Raw genomic sequence first — 17,513 nt, 5'->3', positions numbered from 1 at the left:
TGGTAGGCTGTAGTCCATGGGGTCGCTGAGGGTCAGACACGACTGAGTGACTTCACTTTCACTTTTCACTTTCATGCATTGGAGAAGGAAATGGCCTGCCACTCCAGTGTTCTTGCCTGGAGAATCCCAGAAATGGGGGAGCCTGGTGGGCTGCTCTCTATGGGGTCACACAGAGTGGGACACGACTGAAGCGACTTAGCAGCAGCAGCAGCAGTTTTATGTTATAGTTCCATAATTTATTTAACCAATAACTATTTTTGTATAATTTTTACCCTCAAAAGAAAATCCTTAGACATATAGTTTTGCACATTTATTTGATAATTGCCTTAGGATGAATTTACAGAAACGCAGTAATGTACATGCTGGATCAAAGGGCAGGTACTTTTTTGTGAGACTTTTGAGACATGTTGAAAAAATATCCAAAAATGTGTGTGATAATTTATCAAAATATCTATAAAGATTTTAAATTGTCAGTAGGAAAGGAGACAGTATCTTATTTCAAGATGTAGCCCTTTAATCTCTAGAGCAATATGGTATTTGTTCATGAGGGTCATTTTATTTTTTCCTTAGTTATTAAGTTTTTTGGTGCCTTCCCCAAATCTGCCTCATCTCCTCACCAGGTGACCAGGCCCATAATTAGGGAAAGTCACAATATAAGGCAATCAGGAAGAAAAGACCTATGCTTCAAATGAGCTGCAAGATACAGAAAGAACCAGGCAAATTTGCATAGGATTAGATTCTGAGAGATTTTGATGAAGGAGGCAAGTGTGTAAGGTTGAATTTGTTATTGTTGTTTAGTTGCTGAGTTGTCTCAGACTCTTTGCAACCCCATGGACTCTAGCCCACCAGGCTCCTCTATCCATGGGGTTTCCTAGTCAAGAATATTGGAGCAGGCTGCCATTTACTTCTCCAGAGGATCTTCCAGATTCAGAGACTGACCTGTATCTCCTACATGACAGCAGGTTCTTTACCACTGAGCCACCTGGGAAGCCCCGTAAGGTTGAATACACAATCCAGAGATGCAAGATTTAATATCCTGGCAAAGACTCCAGGAGGGTGGTACAGTTTACTCCTAGAAGCATGGAAAAAGCAATGGGTCCACACAAAAGGAGTTTGAAATTCCAGAGTTGCCATGGATGATGGTAGCAAAAGGGATCCAAAGGCTAAGAGAGGTGTGCCTGACAGAAAATCTGTCAAATGATTATGTTCCATGGGAAATCCTGTGGGAGATACCATTTCCAGGCCATAAGAAATGCACTGTTGAGAGATCACCAGCATCATTAAGAACTTCAGTGTTAGATCTCCCGTGTTTTAGGATGACAGCTGAAGTGTTCTTTAAAGACCAGGGCTCCTGATCACGGTGGGGATAACAGTTCCCTCTAGATTTTAGAATTGAGGTGAATGAGAATAATCATAAGAAGCTAAGTAGATGCAATTGTACTGGATAGCAAGGTTGGAGATGGTTTAAAGAACACGGCATCCCCTAAGGGCAAAATGGATGGGCAGCCAACAAAGGTACCTCCCAATTTGCAAAAACAAAATAAAGGATGGTGAATGAAGACAGTTGCCCCAATTTAAATAAAAGATGATCCCTAGGCCAGCTTCCAGACCTAATCCAGGTTTTAGGCATGGAATTTATTGACCTGAGATAGGGTCCCCAGGAAAAAAAGACCTTGCAAGAATGTATCAGATGTACACACAGTCGTGATTCCCTTAGTGCATTCCCAATAGGACCTAAAGGTTTTTCCTCAGGTAACTGTGCACTGAAGAAGGGAAGATTTCAGCATTTCTTGAATTCTGAACACAGTGTCCAAGTTGACACTGATGCCTAGGGACCTGAAATGTCACGGAGATGGGGCCTTGAGGCTTCCCTGGTAGCTCTGGTGGTAAAGAATCCACTTGCAATGCAAGAGACAAGGGTTCAATCCCTGGGTTGGGAAGATCTCCTGGAGAAGGAAATGGAAACCCACTCCAGTATTTTTGCCTGGAAAATCCCATGGACAGAGGAGCCTGGCAGGCTATAGCTCATGTGATCAAAAGACATGACCTAGGGACTAAACCACCACCACAGTGTTGCATGACATCATGAGGGTGGGACCCTGGTCTAGTAAGTCTGGTGTCCTTAAAAGAAGAGATCTCTCTATCTCTCCCTCCCTCTCTCCCTCTCTCTCTTTTGTCATGCCTGTGCACAGAGGAAAAGACAGAGGAACCAGAGATCAAATTGCCAACATCCGCTGGATCATCAAAAAAGCAAGAGAGTTCCAGAAAAACATCTATTTCTGCTTTATTGACTATGCCAAAGCCTTTGACTGTGTGGATCACGATCAACTGTGGAAAATTCTGAAAGAGATAGGAATACCAGACCACCTGATCTGCCTCTTGAGAAACCGGTATGCAGGTCAGGAAGCAACAGTTAGAACTGGACATGGAACAACAGACTGGTTCCAAATAGGAAAAGGAGTTCGTCAAGGCTATATATTGTCACCCTGCTTATTTAACTTATATGCAGAGTATATCATGAGAAACACTGGGCTGGATGAAGCACAAGCTGAAATCAAGATTGCTGGGAGAAATATCAATAACCTCAGATATGCAGATGACACCACCCTTATGGCAGAAAGTGAAGAAGAACAAAAGAGCCTCTTGATGAAAGTCAAAGAGGAGAGTGAAAAAGTTGGCTTAAAGCTCAACATCCAGAAAATGAAGATCATGGCATCCAGTCCCATCACTTCATGGCAAATAGATGGGGAAACAGTGGCTGACTCTATTTTGGGTGACTCCAAAATCACTGCAGATGGTGACTACAGCCATGAAATTAAAAGACGCTTACTCCTTGGAAGGAAAGTTATGACCAACTTAGACAGCATATTAAAAAGCAGAGACATTACTTTGTCAACAAAGGTCCATCTAGTTAAGGCTATGGTTTTACCAGTGGTCATGTATGGATGTTAGAGTTGGACTGTGAAGAAAGCTGAGCACAGAAGAACTGATGCATTTGAACTGTGGTGTTGGAGAAGACTCTTGAGAGTCCCTTGGACTGCAAGGAGATCCAACCAGTCCATCCTAAAGGCATCAGTCCTGGGTGTTCATTGGAAGGACTGATGTTGAAGCTGAAATTCCAATACTTTGGCCACCTGATGCAAAGAACGGACTCATGTGAAAAGACCCTGAAGCTGGGAATGATTGAGGACAGGAGGAGAAGGGGACGACAGAGGATGAGATGGTTGGATGGTATCACCGACTCGATGGACATGATTTGTATGAACTCCAGGAGTTGGTGATGGTCAGGGAGGCCTGGCGTGCTGCAGGTCATGGGGTCGCAAAGAATCGGACACGACTGAGCGACTGAACTGAACTGAACTGCACAGAGGAATGATCATATGAGAACAGAATGAGAAGGTGCTCGTGTACAAGCTGGCAAGACAGGTCTCACCAGAAACCAACTCTGCCGTCACTTTGGCCTTGGGCCTTTAGCCTCCAGAACTGTATTAGAAAACACAATTTTTTTGTTTAAGCCACACAATCTGTGGTATTTTGCATGGCAGCCCCAGCACTGCCTTTCTAATATGTATACACGAAACTTTCTTCAACAAAAGACTTTTTAATATTGTATCTGCTGTATTATTTGCCTCAAATGTCTTCTTTATAAATTTTGTAAAGAATGTGTGGTGAAACCCTCACTGTCTGGTTTTATCCTTCTGTTACTATGTAGCAGCAATGCTGCTGCTGCTGCTAAGTGGCTTCAGTCGTGTCCGACTCTGTGCGACCCCAGAGACGGCAGCCCACCAGGCTCCCCCGTTCCTGGGATTCTCCAGGCAAGAACACTGGAGTGGGTTGCCATTTCCTTCTCCAATGCGTGAAAGTGGAAAGTGAAAGTGAAGTCGCTCAGTCGTGTCTGACTCTTAGCGACCCCATGGACTGCAGCCTACCAGGCTCCTCTGCCCATGGGATTTTCCAGGCAAGAGTACTGGAGTAGGTTGCCATTGCCTTCTCCGTGTAGCAGCAATAGGATGGAGAAAATTGGCCTAAATTCCAGGAATGGTCTCTGGTTGGTATTAACTAATAATTGCAATCACATCACTCTTCTTATGCACTGGTTTCTAACTTTAAGCTTAAGCCAATCAACAGCATAGCGATCCCCTGGCAACAGAGCTGGATTTATTAACTAAATTAGTGAAACTGAGGAAGAACACTTGAGCAAAAGCTGAAAAAATGTTCTTTTTATTCCACTGAACATGAATGAGGAAGTAGCCATTATTCCAAAACTCCAAGTGGAACCTACAGTAAAGTAAAGTGTATACTGAGGAATTGTGAGAATATTGGTCCTTGATGATATTGTTGAACCACTGATTAACCAATCTTAACCTTTATCCTACTTTTGGACTATTAATTATGTGGACCATTTTCATTAATATCTAAGTCCCTTTCAGTTGAGTTTCCTAAAACATAAACCTAAAAGCATCTTAACTGATGCAGTAACCAATTAATTATTTTTTCAGTAAATATATAATGAATGCCTTCTTTGACCCAGGCAGTCCCCCAGATTCGATGAACGAAGCAGAAACAATGCCCTTCCCCTCAGAGAGTTAATTCCATCCAACTCTCTTTATTTTGAGTCTCCATCCTCTGTGTAATTTATTCTATCATAACTTTATGCATGGCTTTAATCTTTCATATGCATTCTGGGAGAGTTATCCAAATTTGTGTATTTTAGTGCCAAACTGATTACTTACATCACTAATTATGCTCTTTATTGCCTCCATTTCAAGTCTTTCTTCTTCTGTGTTTTTGGTGTTTTTCACACTCTTTCTCCCATGTATGTTCACTTTGTTGTTGTTGTCGTTTTTGGTAGCACCAGGCAGCATGCAGGATCTTAGTTCCCTGATCAGGAATTGAACTCCAGCCCCCCATATTGGGAGCAAGGAATCTTAATCACTGGACAGCCAAGGAAATCCCTATATATCCCTTTTGTAACAGTCATTTCTATTTTCTTCCTTACCTATTAACACTTTATTTCATATTTTCTATCCTTATAATCTTTTCTGGATCAAGGGAATTTTTTCTTTATACTATGAAGGATGCAAACAGTGTCTTGAAATTCACTTCCAAAAGTATGTTCCCCTAGAAGCATCTTGTCATCCTTGTAGCTTCAACTATTTTCTTCAACTTTTAACAACAAAATATTCTTGATTTTTCACAGTGTCTTAACTTATATAAACTTATTGTTATGTATAATACATGTTATATGCAATAGATAGTCACTTTGTATAAAATTTCTCTGTAAAAAATTGAGCAGAAAAATTTTCAATAAATATAAAGGATACTTTCTACTATCAAGGAAAACAAAATCTCAAAGAAGATAAAAAGTTCACCCTTGTTGAAAAATCATGAATTTACTTTCTGGACATAAAGGAAAAAGTGCAAATGTAAAATCTTATGATTTTTCACAGAATGGATAAGGACCTACAACCAAACTTTGAAAAAGCATAATGGCAGAGAGGAATTGAATATTAACACAATATGTCTGGGATATGCCCTCACTCTATCTTTGAGCCAAGAAAAATATTCCCCACTCTTCACTTACCACTCCAACCGGAAAAAGCTTAGATCTGAAAATCAAAGAGATCCTCCCTGCCCATTTTAAGCCCTAGTAAAGACAGAATTGCAGTATGTTAGGATAATTCATGGAGAGGATGAGATGTATATCATTTATTATCACAATTTAATAAAAATAACATTTGGATTATTCTATATCTTTTTCCTCTAAACTTAATCACTTACTGTACTACAGAGCAACTTCAGTTGTTAAAATTTACTCTTTTCACTCCTCATTGTGTAATGAAAAGAACACATAACTTAGAAGGATGTGGCTTACTGTAGGCTCCAATACTTATTTCAGTGTAATTTTTGAAAACTAATCTTGATTATGAAATGACGATTGTTACAGAGTTGTATCATAAGAATCAATGAGAGTAAGTCTGATAATAAATTTGAAAATGTGCCTTTGAACCATAGAGGTGTGCTAATAAATGAGAATTATATATTAAAACTTATACTGAAGGAGAATTATGTTAACATTTCTTAGTTTATAATAAAACAAAATGTATCCAGTATTTTGATAATTGTATCATTTAACATGTAGCCCCTAACTTGGATTTCAAATGCCAAATAAACTGTATTTTGTCTACCCTGAGCTGAGTTTTCCATCTGCTGATCTGCTCATCAAATTGATGCACATGATTTTAAGTAGGTTTGTTTCATTTCTTGACATTTGTGTTGTGTACATTTTTAGATTTGTGTGTGAGTATACATTTTTAGTATTTCTAAAGAACTGTATTATTTTCAATTTCTTTTTCTCAGATCATCCACACCAACAATGCAGGACTAATTAGCTTAGACAAGCTATGGGTTCCTGAAATCACTGAGGAGAATTACAAGAAACCTCAAAGTAAGTTCTTTTGGTGAGTCACAACTTCTTCTTACCACCTTCTGGGATCATGCTGTGACTTTGACAAGCACTCTCGAGGGAAATAGCTTTGCCAGTTTACACAGTGAACCAAAGGCAGAACTCAGAAAGGGCAGAGCCAGTTATCCTCCACGCACTTTCTTAATGCCGGTGCGTATGGGGTTCGCCCATTCCATTCCAGGCTGACACCCACAACTTGCTGCAACGTGGAGAGATCGCCCAGCGGTGTTATTTCTGGGAATACTGAACTATAAAGAGATCTCTTGACAGAGGTGTGACCAGTGTAATATTTAATAGCATCTTTAAAAAAATAACCCTTACGCAAATAGACATTGAGTGTTGTCTTGCTTTTCTCAGTACAAAAAAGAAAACATGCAGAGGTGTTCTGTTACAAATGCAAGAGTTGTTAGTTAGTTACTCAGTCCTGTCCTACTCTTTGAGACCCCATGGACTGTAACCCACCAGGCTCTTCTGTCCATGGAATTCTCCAGATAAGAATACTGGAGTGGGTTGCAAAGGAGTATTTTAAAAATTATAAAATATTCTGTTGCCTTGTCATATATGGCCTTTATTATGTTGAAATATGTTCCTTCTATACCTAATTTACAAACCCTTATCATGAATCAAAGTTTTTTGCCACATGCTTTTTTTGTGTTTATGAGAACATATAAATTTTTTATTCTAGTAATATGGTTGATCACATTGATTTCTGTATGTTGAACCATCCTTGCATCCCAAGGATAAATCTCACTTTATCGTGGTGAATGATGCTTTTCATGTGCTTCTGAATTCTGTTTTAGAGTGTTTTTGCATCTATATTCATCGGGGATATTGGCCTGTAATTTTCTTTATGAAATGAGAACTTGTGATAATCTGAAATTATAAAGCATACATTGGTCCTGTAGATATCAGAATACATAGTTATTATTTTTGGTTACTCGTTGCTTTGTCAACAAAATGGCACACATTGTATCCTGAAATTTCTAGAAGTATTATATAAAGTAGAAGAATCCAGCCAAGTTTATTCCAGGACATAAATTTCAACAATATACATGTTTTAAACAAAATCATAAAATCAAGGTTCCTAAGGTACAAAAGTAATGACCAAAGCCTTTGGAAAAAGGAAGATGTTTATGGGTGCAACTACTCCAAAAAGGTTTTTGGTTTATAAAATTCAAACTATAATACAATGGCACCACCTGTTGATGGAATTGCAGAATTGAAATCCTAAGATTACAGATACAATATCAAATATTTATTGGAATTACAAATCAAGGTATGGATATACACATCATTGACTACTGATTAGGTGAAATCTATCGGTGAGATGGTTAGGTGGTAATTGACTGGCTTACATCAATTGTTCTTTGACTTTCTGGCATTCTGTGGAATGGCACAGCATTCCTTTAAGGGCTAATCATTTCTTGAACATAGGAAAGTATATACTTACAATTAGTTTTCAATATTTTTAATTGAAGTATATAGTTGATTTACAATGGGTGTTAAGTTCTGTTTTGGGCTTCCCTGATGGTTCAGCTGGTAAAGAATCTGACTGAAAACTGGTTTCAATCCCTGGGTTGAGAAGATCCCCTGGAGAAGGGAATGGCTACCCACTCCAGTATTCTTGCCTGGAGATTTCCATGGACAGAGGAGCCTAGCAGGCTACAGTCCATGGGGTTTCACAAAGTTGGACAAATTCAGTTTTATGTATATACACACATTCTTTTTTACGTATTCTTTTCCACTATGGTTTATCATAGGATATTGAATATAGTTATTTATGCTATACAGTAGGACCTTGTTGTTTATCCATTCTATATTTAAAAAGCTTACATCTGCTAACCGTCATCTCCCATTCCATCCTTCCCCCAACCCCTTTCCTCTTGGCAGTCACCAGTCTGTTCTCTATGTCTGTAATTCTGTTTTTGTTTCATAGATAGGTTCACTTGTGTCATATTTTAGATTACAAGGGCTTCCCTGGTGGCTCAGAGGTTAAAGTGTCTGCCTGCAATGCAGGAGACCTGGGTTTGATCCCTGAGTCAGGAAGAGGCCCTGGAGAAGGAAATGGCAACCCATTCCAGTATTCTTGCCTGGAGAATCCCATGGACGGAGGAGCGTGGTGGGCTACAGTCCACGGGGTCGAAGAGTCAGACACGACTGAGTGATTTCACTTTAGATTACAAATATAAGTGACATCATATGGTATTTATCTTTCTCTTTCTGACTTACTTAGTATGATAATCTCTAGCTGCATCCATGTTGCTGTAATGACAGTATTATATTCTTTTTTATGACTGAGTATAAATGTATATCAGTTCAGTTCAGTTGCTCAGTCGTGTCTGACTCTTTGTGACCCCATAAATCGCAGCACGCTAGGCCTCCCTGTCCATCACCATCTCCTGGAGTTCACTCAAACTCATGTCCATAGAGTCGGTGATGCCATCCAGCTATCTCATCCTCTGTTGTCCCCTTCTCCTCCTGCCCCCAATCCCTCCCAGCATCAGAGTCTTTTCCAGTGAGTCAACTCTTTGCATGAGATGGCCAAAGTATTGGAGTTTCAGCTTCAGCATCATTCCTTCCAAAGAACACCCAGGGCTGATCTCCTCTAGAATGGACTGGTTATGTGTCTTGGCTAATGTGAATAGTGAAGCTATGAACATAATGGTACGTGTATCTTTTTGAATTATAATTTTGTCTGGATATATGTTCAGGAGTAAGGTTGGTAGATCATATGATAATTCTGCTTCAGTTTTCTGAGGAACCTTCATACTGTTTTTCAGAGTGGCTATAATGGCAACCCACTCCAGTGTTCTTGCCTGGAGAATCCCAGGGACAGCGGAGCCTGGTGGGCTGCCATCTATGGGATCGCACAGAGTCGGACAGGACTGAAGCGACTTAGCAGCAGCAGCACACCAACTTATATTCCCACCAACAGTGTAGGAGGGTTCACTTTCACCACACCCCACTAGAGTTTGTTATTTGTAGACTTTTTAGTGATGGCCATTCTGACCAGTGTGAAGTGGGCCCACACTGCAGTTTTAATTTCTATTTCTATAAAGAAAGCTGAGCACAGAAGAATTGATGCTTTTGAACTGTGGTGTTGGAGAGGATTCTTGAGAGTCCCTTGGACTGCAAGGAGATCCAACCAGTCCATCCTAAGGGAGATCAGTCCTGGGTGTTCATTGGAGGGACTGATGTTGAAGCTGAAACTCCAGTACTTTGGCCACCTGATGTGGAGAGCTGACTCATTTGAAAAGACCCTGATGCTGGGAAAGATTGAGGGTAGCAGGAGAAGGGGACGACAGAGGATGAGATGGTTGGATGGCATCACCGACTCGATGGACATGGGTTTGGGTGAACTCCGGGAGTTGGTGATGGTCAGCGAGGCCTGGCGTGCTGCGGTTCATGGGGTTGCAAAGAGTCGGACACAACTGAGCGATTGAACTGAACTGAATAACTAGCAACGTTCATGTGTCTCTTGGCCATGTGTATTTCTTCTTTGGAGAAATGTCTATTTAGGTCTTCTGCCCATTTTTTGATTGGGTTATTTTTGGTTGTTGTTGAGTGGGATGAGCCATTTATGTATTTTGGAAATAAAGCCCTTGTCACTTGCATCATTTGCAAATATTTTCTCCCATTCTGTAGGTTTTCTTTTTATTTTGCTTATGGTTTCCTTTGCTATGCAAAAGTTTGTGGAAAATTTGTCCAAAAGATGACAAGGGTCTCTGTCTTGACACAGAATCTAGATAGATCAATAAAGAGCCACATTTGAGAATTTGTAATGATGTATCTTCCTCACATAGGCTGCAGTTATCATTTTCACTCTCTGTGTGGCCCAGGAAAATTTCATCTCAGAAAGCAACACAAAATTGATCTATGGCAGCACAATATGCAAATTCAAAATTTCTTTGAGGGACAAATACTCCATCTAGATAATACAGTCATACGAGATTCCCACAAACCAAACTTAATTTAAAAACAAGTTTGGGAGTCCCCTGGTGGCCTAGTGGTTAGGATTCTGGGATTTCAGTGCAGTGACCTAGGGTCAGTGTTTGGTTGGGGAACTGAGATCCCACAAACTGTACAGTACGTCCAAAACAGGAAAAAAGTTTATAATCCAAATCATAGAACTAACAAAACATTTCATAATAAATGAGTTAGAAAATACTATTATAAAACTTCTGGAAAATCTGGAAAACAATCAAAGATTTTGATTTGTATAAATAAAAATGAAACAATTGAGATTTAAATTTTCAATTAAATTTGCTAAAAGCAGTAAAGACAGAGGTGAGCAGAGATTAAAAGATGAAGACTTTATTTTACATATATATTATGTAGAGAAAAATAAATGGCATATATGGAAGACAAGTTGAGCATGGGAGACTGAGTGACTAAACCCAATGTATGTGTTAGGATTTCCAGAGATGGATAATAATGGCTGAGAAAAAAATATTAAAAACTAAATGGCTGAAATATTTTCCAAGTTGATAAAAGACATAAATTTACAATTTGAAAAAGTACAACAAATAGCAAGCAGGATAAATAGAAATGACCCACACCCTATAACACAGTAGAACAGTAGAAAACCAAAGATAAAGATGGGGGAGAGTGAGAAGAGAGTGGGAAGAGAGAGAAAGAGGGAGCTATCCAGTGTCTCTTCCTTTTCTAATTAGCACACCAGTTCTATTGGATTAGAATACCATATTTATGATGTCATTTAAGCTTAATTACTCCTTTAAAGGCATTGTTTGCAAGTCACATTGAGGCTAAGGCTTCAGCATATGAATTTGGAAGAGGCAAAATTCAGTCTATGGCACCTCCTTAATCTGGCATTCTTCACTCATCTCTCCAGTGACACTAATGCCAGGCTCCTGCTGCAATATTTCATGCCTAAACGTACATCCTCCCTGTCTTTGCTAGTCAAAATTCTATCCAGTTCAGGGGACTTACCTGGTGGTCCAGTGTTTAAGACGATTGCTTCTAATGCAGAGGATGCAGGTTTGATCCCTGGTCAGAGAATTAAGACCCCATATGCCACACAGTGTGGCCAAAAAACTAAATTCTGTCCAGCTTAAACTTCTCTGATGTTTTCTCCAGCTCAAATGCAGCAAGAATTCATCTTCCACCTTTCTCCCCAAGGTTCCTGGTTCAAACCATCAATATAGCTAACATAAGAATAGCATTTTTCATTATGCATTTTTTTTCTGTTAACTCTGTTAAATCCCATAATCCCTGTATGATGTAATTATTAGTAAGTTTATTTTCTGTGTGTGGCATCTGAGTCTCAAAGTGCTTACTTATTATATCAAAATAGAGAATATTTAAATATGTGCATGTTTATACAGAATGGCACCATTCACTGATAATGAAACATGAAAGGGGAGGTTTTCTGGGGCAAGATATTTGATTTGGCACATACTAAGTTGGAAGTACTTGTGACACATCCAAGTGTGTATCTTATATACTCAGTTAATATAGTTAGTTCTGGATTAATATGCAAGTTTGAAGTTGATCTTAGTTAAAATGTTAGCACAACTAAATGACAAGTGGCAAATCACCAACCTCTTTAATTCTATGTGTTAGTGAAGAATAGTGCTAAACTGTTTACTCTTTATACTTGCTCAACATTCTTTTTCTTCTCACTCCTTCTACACATCTTAACTTCTAATCAGCCAGTTTTTAAAATCAGAACTGGGCATGATCTAAAGTAAATGGGATATTAAGAGATGATTTAAATTTAGTCCTTACTATAAACAGAGAAAGCACAGTTAAGTGATTCATCCAAGGTCACGGTACCCAAATAAAAACTAACATCCAGCTTTTCTAATTCCTATAAAAAATCTATTTCGTTAGGGACTTCCCTAGTGGTCCAGTGGTTAAGACCTCCCCTTTCAACGCATGGGGTGTGTATTCAATCCCTAGTCAGAAAGCTAAGATCTCACATGCCTTGTGGCCAAAAACCAAAAAACAGAAGCAATACTGTTAACAAATTCAGTAAAGACTTTAAAGATGGTCTACATCCAAATAACCTAAGAAAAAAAGTTTTAAAAAATCTATTCCATTATACTGTGGCCAATGATTTCCAAACAGTTTTCTGTAGAAATAAACCGTGAGAAACTCAGTGAAAAAATGATTCAAATATAATTCCATCTCTTGCTCAGTTCGGTTCAGTTCAGTCATTCAGTTGTGTCTGACTCTTTGCGACCCCATGGGCTGTACCACGCCAGGTTTCCCTATCACCAATTCCCGAGCTTACTCAACCTCATGTCCATCAAGTGGGTGATGCCATCCAATCATCTCATCCTCTGTCATCCCCTTCTTCTCCCTCCTTCAATCTTTCCCAGCATCAGGGTCTTTTCAAGTGAGTCAGTTTTTTGCATGAGGTGGCCAAAGTATTGAAGCATTAGCTTCAGCATCAGTCCATTCAATGAATATTCAGAACTGATTTCCTTTAGGATGGACTGGTTTGATCTCCTTGTAGTCCAAGGGACTCTCAAGAATCTTCTCCAACACCACAGTTTAAAAGCATCAGTTCTTCAGTGCTCAGCTTTCTTTGTAGTCCAACTCTCACATCCATACATGACTACTGGAAAAACCATCGCTTTGACTAGATGGACCTTTGTTGGCAAAGTAATGTCTCTCCTTTTTAATATACTGTCTAGTTTGGTCATAACTTTACTTCCAAGGAGCAAGTGTCTTTTAATTTCATGGATTCAGTCACCATCTGCAGTGATTTTGGAGCCCAAGAAAATACCGTCTGTCCCTGTTTCCTTTGTTACCCCATCTATTTGCCATGAAGTGATGGAACCAGATGCCATGATCTTCATTTTTTCAATGTTGAGTTTTAAGGCAGCTTTTTCACTCTCCTCTTTCACTTTCATCAAGAGGCTCCTCAGCTCCATTTCGCCTTCTGCCATAAGCGTGGTGTCATCTGCATATTTGAGGTTATTGATATTTCTCCCAGCAATCTTGATTTCAACTTGTGCTTCATCCAGCCTGGCATTTTTCATGATGTACTCTGCATATAATTTAAATAAGCAGGGTGACAATATACAGCTTTGATGCACTCCTTTCCCAATTTGGAACCAGTCCATTGTTCCATGTCCAGTTCTTTAAAACTGTTGCTTCTTGACCTGCATACAGATTTCTCAGGAGGCAGGTAAAGTGGTCTGGTATTCCCATCCCTTGAAGAATTTTCCAGTTTTTTTGTGATCCACACAGTTAAAGGTTTTGGCATAGTCAATAAAGCAGAAGTAGATGTTTTTCTGGAACTCTCTTGCTTTTTCAATGATTCAATGGATGTTGGCAATTTGACCTCTGGTTCCTCTACCTTTTCTAAATCTAGCTTGAACATCTGGAAGTTCTTGGTCACGTACTGTTGAAGCCTCACTTGGAGAATTTTGAGCATCTCTTGCTTGACTTTATTTAACTCAGCATTTAATGACAGAACCCCTTTTCCACCACGTATTAGTAGGAAATGACATTTTATGTCATACCTGAGCATGACAGTGGTGGATTTATAAGGACTGAGATGTGCTTAGTTTGATGCAAAGAAAAGAATTTCATGTGCTTGACAGATTTGCACTGTTATTGGAAGCCAAGGGGCATATACATGAAATAGTTTTTATTAATAAATACAGAGAGGATTGTTTTAGTAACCTGCTTAGAACTTATCTTATTGTAGAGTGGATTTCTGAAAGATTGATTTCTCTTAAACAAGTGGTGCAAATATACTAAATTCGAATCTGAGGGCTTCTAGTTGGAGAAGAGCCCTTTCATGGTAGTTGCTGGTAACATGGTCATGAAGCTGTTTTGCTCTTTTTTGACAGGGAAATTTGGGAAAAGACAACAGAATAATTTAGCATGGAGTTAGTATTTAATAATGAGTAATTCTGTTTCTTTGAAATAGTGAATTTGGCTAAAGAGAATTGACGATTCTGGTAATCTAAGCCCAGTTTTATAGAGGTGCCCTGACTTGAATTTGAAAGAGGAATACTACAAATAAAATTTAATATGTTAACAGGAAGTTTCTGATATTTTTAGACTCTCTTTTAGGATTAAAAATCATTTATGCAACCTATATGTCAACCTGCTCCACTGTTCTTGCCTGGCAAATTCCATGGACAGAGGAGCCTAGTGGACTACTGTCCATGGGGTCGCAAAGAGTCTGACATGACTGAGCCACTGGGCATTCATGAATATGTGCATCTTAATGACACACATCAATTTAATAAAAACTATAGATGGTCCTGGGCTTTCCTTGTAGCTCAGTGGTAAAGAATCGGTCTCCAATGCAGGAGACCTGGGTTTGATTCCCCGGGTTGGGAAATGGCAATCTGGAGAAGGAAATGGCAACCCACTCCAATATTTTTGTCTGGAGAACCCAATGAACAGAGAAGCCTGGAGGGCTACAGTCAATGGGATCACAAGAGTCGGACATAAGTTAGCTACTTAGACTAAGACACATAGATGTTCCTAAGGAAAAAAATATTGTAAATATGGAGCAAGATAAATATGCCAAAGAAAAATTACATAATTTTCAAGTCATTATAAAAACGAAAAAGGCATTATCCTCCTGTACCAGAAATATATGCAACAAACTTGACTGTTACAATTATTATTTTTCTAAATAATTACTAACTAAAAAAATGTTAAATGAACATTAATTTGCATTTCTAATGTAGTGTAAGTAACTTCACAATTCAAATGTAGCAAGTAATGAATAATTAAGCAACATAAATAATTTAACAATCAAATATTCCTTGTTAAAAATATGTCCAGCTAATTTAAAAATTTAAAGTATGTTGCAAATAGAGAATATAACCTAAAGGTAGAAAGATCATGCATATTAACATCTACCCAAGATTTTGCCAGTTTCATCACAGCTGAAAACTAAGAAAAATCATGGATCAAGAAATATTTCATTAAATTTTTTTTTGAAAGTATTTCTTTCTATTCATGGACAATTATATCTATAACTATGTCTCTATAATAATGAAAAGAGAAAAACGTGGCAAACACCTCTGAACTTATTACTGATTTTAAAAAAATGCAGTGTGAGAGTTGTGAGTTAAGTTTTATTTGGGGCAAAATGAGGACTATAGCCTGAGACAGCATTTCAGATAGCTCTGAGAAACTGCTCTAAAGAGGTAATGGTGAAGGTCAGTATATATGTGATTTTGGTGAAGGGGGTGTACATGCAATCAAGCACATATTTTTGGAAGGTTTTTGCTAGTCACAACAAGCAGTTGTCACCATGAAGGATTTTAGTGCTTTTCTAGATATGACAAGATACTAGAATTGGGCTCATAAAATCAGCTCCTCAAAATATCTAACTATCTGAAGACCTGTTCTGCCCATTTTTCCCAGAGCACAGAATGCTACATTTCTGTTCTTCACCCTGAAGACCTTTCAGGGGTGTTAAAAATCAGCAGCTGCCGCAGCACATGATTTAATCCTTGTAGATTAAAGGTAGATGCAAGCTCCCATGGCAAGTGCCAATTTGTAGTTGACATTAGAGTTCTGCCACTTACAGGATCTATGAACATTGGCCCTTCTATGTCTTTTAGGAAGTGAAATAATTGTGCAAATTATAAATCACCTGTGCAAATAATAGACATTTACTTGGACCAGTCACTGGTACTTCCCCTCATTTCCTTACTTCTTGAATTCTTAAGTTCCATAAGTGAATTCTCAAGCTCCATTAAGGCAAGTTTCATTCTAATACTGAGATCCAGCTATATTCAAGGCTCTCTATTAGTTACTACAAATAAGACAGGTCCTCCTCTTCCTTAAACATCTTCCACAGGAGAAAAGTAAATAATTATTTGCAAATTACAAATGACAGTAATTGTCATAAGCAAGTTACAAAATGACAACCCACACCAATATTGTTGCCTGGAAAATCCCATGGATGGAGGAGGCTGGTAAGCTATAGTCCATAGGGTCACAAAGAGTCAGACAAGACTGAGCAACTTCACTTTCACGAAATTTCAGAAGCTAAAAATTTTCTTTTATATTGTAACAACTGGAGAAGGCTTTACTACAAAGTACCATTTCTACTATGTGAGAAGTAGAGTGAAAAGTGGAAGTGTTAGTTGTTCAATTGTGTCCAACTCTTTGTGACCCCATGGACTGTAACCCACCAGGCTCCTGTGTCCATGGAATTCTCCAGGCAAGAATACTGGAGTGGGTAGCCATTCCCTTCACCAACGGATCAGCCCAAACCTGGATCCTGCATTGCAGGCAGATTTTTTACCACCTGAGCCACCAGGGAAGCACCAAGAAATGGAGTATTTCTTGCCATATCAGTAACCAGGGATATCACAGTAATCAGTGATTACAGCACTCCAATGTGAATTCCTGAGCCCTAAGGGCATTCAGGAAGAAGGGTACCTGTGGACTAGCAGCCACCAAGACTGTAGCTACTCCCTAAGGTGAGCCCCAGTGGAGCTCAGGATGTGAAAAAATACAGGCTACTGGCCCAGGATAGCTGAGATACATGGAAAGAAATGATTTCAGTGATCCCAGACTCTTGCATCTTCCCACACCTAGAAAAGCACTAAATTCTTTAACTTGGGATATCTGTGCTGTGCTTAGTCGCTCAGTTGTGTCCAGCTCTTTAGCCTGCCAGGCTCCTCTGTCCAGGGGAATTCTCCAGGCAAGAATACTGAAGTGGGTTGAGATGCCCTCCTCCAGGGGAATCTTCCCCACCCAGGGATCGAACCCAAGTCTCCTGCATTGCACGTGTATCCTTTACCATCTGAGCCACCAGTGAAGCCCAAGAATACTGGATTGTGGAATATCTGGCTTCCTTTAATTAACAATAATCTTTTGATGTTCAGACTACCTGCCCTTTGTTGCAAAACTTCTATCAACCTGTCTCCTCCCCTCGCCTCCTCAGAGCAGTTGTCTCAGGGTTACTAGAGATGCTGTCTCCTGGCCTTAAAGTCCTAAAAATACTCACTGAATTTAAAAAAAAAAAAAAAAAAACTTTGAATTTTTAGGCTGTATTTTTTAAGTCAACATACATCTTGAAGAATGAATA

Source organism: Bison bison, unplaced genomic scaffold (genome assembly GCF_000754665.1).
Source record: "Bison bison bison isolate TAMUID 2011002044 unplaced genomic scaffold, Bison_UMD1.0 scf7180017864461, whole genome shotgun sequence".
Lineage (NCBI taxonomy): Eukaryota > Metazoa > Chordata > Mammalia > Artiodactyla > Bovidae > Bison > Bison bison.
The sequence above is the reverse complement of the archived record's forward strand: the minus strand, read 5'-3'. Positions refer to the sequence as shown.